Below are 4,183 nucleotides of genomic sequence, written 5' to 3'. Positions count from 1 at the left end.
CTTTCCTTTTGAAGTTTCTTCCCCAAAAATTTCTATTTCTTGACATGGAAGACATACAGTATACAACATTAAGTGACAAAAGCAGACTATCCAATAGGATGCATACAATGACCAAATTTTTGTTTAAACAGACATATTAAAGGGTCTGAACAGACTTACATTTGAATGTAAATAATGATTATCCCTATGTAATAGATTTACATTTAAATTTTTAAAATTATTTTTTGGCTACTGGAACTTGAACCCAGGGCTCGTGCATGCTAGGCAAGTATTCTACCACTAGGCTGTATCACCAACCTCACTTTTTTACTTCATATCTTAGCTCTTTTTGTTTTTGTCTTTACAAGCATGTATTAATTTTGGAAAACATTTCTGGAAGGCTCCAGTGATAGAAAACAATTGATTTTCTTCAAATACTTTGAGCTAACAAGCAATAAAACATGGAGTGATATCATTTGACACAATTTCACATGGAGATTTTTTTTATTTTATTTTAAAGAGTAAAAGAAGGTCACATGGAGATTTTAATAATTTAGAGAAACTATATGATTTACACACGAGGAAGTACATTTTTCTAGGAACCAACCAAAACCTTAGAGGACTCAAACAGTACAGCTGTAATGTAAAAATACAAAGCAACATAAAGGACTCTCTCACTGATGAATATTGAATGTAACTTAGATGACAAAAACAGCTCATCACCTTCCATACTGGGCAAAGGTCAATAGGTGGTAATGCTGAGGAACAACCATGAGCCTGCTCCCCAAAACAAATGTCTATGTGTGCATACACAGCCATACACACACACGCGCGCACGCGTGCACACACACACGAAGTCAAACTCATGTACATAACTCACAGCAGCACATGTTCCTATCTGCACACAGCTGCCCAAGTACAAACATGGCCACACATGTGCAACAAGCAGCCACAGAGGCACACACACAGTCACACACTCCTATGGGAAGTCACACACACAAAGCTTAATGCACATACACAGAGCATCTCCACAAGGCTATCTCCAAAAACTCCCCAAGTTTCCCAGAGAATTCTGCTGGATACCACCCTCGCTTATTCACTTCCATCCAACCAAGCTAATGGTCACTCCCCCAGAAACAAGAATTGGCCACCAAGTAGAGTCAAAAACAGGCCTTTGTTGTACCATGACTTCATCTATCTGGCATGGTCCTGCCTCCACTTTCCAACAGAATATTCTCAATGTCCAGATCATGTGTGGAGACTCGCACTAAGCTTTACAAGTTCACTCATAATGGATAAACCATTCATAAGATTTAAAATAATACTTAAATGAGAATCTGGACATCAGGACCTATCATTATTCTTATCGTTATCTAAAGGAAGAGTTAAGTAAGCATTAAGTAGGAGACCAGGGCAGATGGAAAGCCAGTGGTTAGGCTAGTGCTGACAGCAGCTCCCCATAGGATATGCAAGAAAAGTACAGCTGGGACCCCCTTGAACCAGATGACATCCCACAAGGAAGACATTCCCATACAGTGCCTCTGAGTATCAACTTCTCTATCCTTTGCCTGTCATGACTTTTTTTTTTTAGGAGAAGGTCTTGTTATGTCACTCACACTGGCCTTGAATTCACTATGCAGCCTAAGCTGGCCTTCCTACTCAAAGCAATCCTTCTGCCTCAACCAAGTGGTCCACAACCTTGAGATACCTCTTAAATCCTTTTGTCTCTGATCTCTTGTGCTCCCATCCTTCGCTTGACTTTTAACTCTTTTGCAAAGCTGTGAGTGATATGTAGGTTGCTACATGCAACTTATATGAAATTCGATTCCAGACTGGTTAATTCTTGTTTTGTGGCACAGACAGAGGTAGCACAAGTAATCCTCAGATTTGTTAAAAGACTATAAATATTATCCTCACATTTTATTATGCTGTTAATACTTATCAGCAGGAACATGGCCCAGCTCCTTACTCTCAGCCGGGGAAGCTATACATGCATATCAAGCAGTAGGGATTTCAGAGCAAACAGCGGGCAAACCACAGAAATCTAGTTCTGACACGTCACCTGGCCGAACTTTGGTAGCAGAAGCCCAAGAAACACATGGAGTTTCATGTATATTGACATTGTCCTGTGGTCCAAAGGATGTACTTATGTGGCAGATGAGAACTTGGAACACTGGATATTATCTAAATTACACTGTTTGATATTAACTAAATTATACTACTTGCTGCCAGGTTCCTAGAAGTGTTTGTATCACGGCTAAATGCTAAGATGTAGTTTTTGCTGGCTTTTGAGCAGACTTGACATTCTTTTGTCTATTAGGCAGGTCCAACATGTAAGTGAAGACTTTGTATTTTAAGTATTTTCCTTCACTCATTTTATTGCAATATGAGATGCTTCCTGGGGGAGACAGAAACTGCAAGTTGTTAAAGTCAGATTTCTGTGTTTCTTTCTTGCGGTAAACCATGTGGATGTGGATTCCTGCTCTCAGCCTATTTTAAGTGCAGATAACAAGCAGCCCCATGGGGGACGTAGGTAAGCGGACGGTCAGAGTGGAAAATCTGATGGATACACATAACCCCCTTCCACGGAGAGAGGGTCTGGGGGAGAGGCGCCTGGGTCACCCAAAAGGTCAACTGTTTTTCTGAGATCAACGCTTTTGGAGCCCAGTCTGGTCAGGGACTTGCCCCAGGAAGCCCTTTCTGTCCCCTGCCCACGGGAGTGTGTCGTCTGCGCTCCCAAACTGGAACAGCCCGGCCTCTCCTCTGCAGTCTGCGATCCACTTCAGCCCTCCTTCCTCCTTGGGCCCCATCCCTGCTCCTTCAGAGTCTCGACCCCATCCTTCCTCCCTCTCTCCTCCTACTCCTTATTCTTTATCGTCTTGCACGCTGTGTCCCCGTTCACTCTTTTCCATGTCTCCTTCCTTCTGTCCCTTGTGCCCCCCATTCATCCTCCTCCAGCCTTTCGTGCCGTGCTCCCCATTCATCCTCCTTCTGCCCCCGATCGCCCTTGCTCAGTCCCAAGCCAACAGCCGGAGCTGTCCCACAACAGCTCCCTGGACAGCAGCGCGAGCGCCTTACCCGGGCGCGGTAGGCCCGCGCCGGCCGGCGGCCCTCCGACGGCGGGAAAGCACCAGTGGCCGGGCGCGGGACGTGGCGAACAGCAGAGCCAAGGCAGATCGGGGCAGCAGCCCTAGCTCGGGCCCCGCCCGGGCCGGCCCGGAAGTGACGTCACGGAAGGCGGACCTGGGCGGTGCCTGGCGCTACAGGAGCACAGCCGGAACAGAGGGACGGGGCTACACGCGGGCCGCTCTCGGGTGGGCCGGGCGAGGAGAAGTTCAGCGCCTGCGGGGAAGGAGCTATTTTTGGTCTGTCCCTGGCGGAAGTGGGCGCTCCCGGAGCTCCGCCGCCCAGCTTTGTGCGAGGCCGTTTGGGAGAACCCGGAGTGCGGGCTCGGGGCGGTAGTGACTTCACGGTGGTCTCGGAGCGCCTCGCGAGGACCTGTGTCTGCTCACACCGGCTTGGCTCCTGAGGTCGCTGCCTCGCATTATTCTAGCCCCTGTGAGCAGCGCTGGCTTTTCCCAGAAGCAGCTAAGGTTTTTTTGAGCGCCTGCAACCCGCGAGGCTTTCACTAATTACCTGCAGAACCAGTGTTTTAATTCTGCGACAGTACGGTGGGGAGCTTCACCCCCATTTTACAGGCTCAGAAACTGAGACTCACAAAGGGCTTTGCAATTGTAAGATGTGGAATAAAAGTGGGACGAAAACAGAATCCATGGAACTTGACCTTAATTAGAAATAGGCTTTGCAAATCACTAGTTCTGTTGCTGAATCCCACTGTGTGAAAACCTCTTATATGCCCCCCGCCCAGTTCAAACCAAAGCCAGTGAAGGATGATCTCATGGGAATAAAGTGGAAAGGCTTTATGTCCTTACAGTTTCAGAACCTATTTTGAGCTTCTGGGCTAGGAAATTTAAAAGCTGAGGCTGTGCAACCAACGGTATCAACTATCCAGGTCGAAGTTCTGGGAGCCCTGGAAATGCAATGTCACACCCCATCTCCAGTAACCTCACAGTTTCACCTTGTGCGGAATTTACCTGGAAAAGACGGGCTTGCCATGACCCAGGCCAGCTGTGGAAGAGCCTGTGAAGACAAGATCGTTCTGCTTTGTGTTTGCTTTAATTTCCCAACTAGCTTAGTTCTAACG

The 4,183-nt window shown here is 46.9% G+C and overlaps 1 protein-coding gene across 2 annotated transcripts in view; it reads right to left on the bottom strand.

The window, feature by feature from the left end:
- Positions 1 to 3,193, bottom strand: part of LOC102005153 (chromosome unknown open reading frame, human C11orf24) — a 9,892-nt gene extending 6,699 nt beyond the window's left edge. For both annotated transcript variants that reach the window (XM_013514340.1, XM_005384279.2), the window contains exon 1: positions 3,058 to 3,193. The gene's annotated coding sequence lies outside the window, so the exon portion shown is untranslated. The remainder of the gene's footprint in view (positions 1 to 3,057) is intronic.
- Between the last annotated feature and the right edge of the window lie 990 nt (positions 3,194 to 4,183).

This window comes from Chinchilla lanigera, unplaced genomic scaffold (genome assembly GCF_000276665.1).
Source record: "Chinchilla lanigera isolate Chin_1 unplaced genomic scaffold, ChiLan1.0 scaffold00021, whole genome shotgun sequence".
Lineage (NCBI taxonomy): Eukaryota > Metazoa > Chordata > Mammalia > Rodentia > Chinchillidae > Chinchilla > Chinchilla lanigera.
The sequence above is the reverse complement of the archived record's forward strand: the minus strand, read 5'-3'. Positions and strand labels throughout refer to the sequence as shown.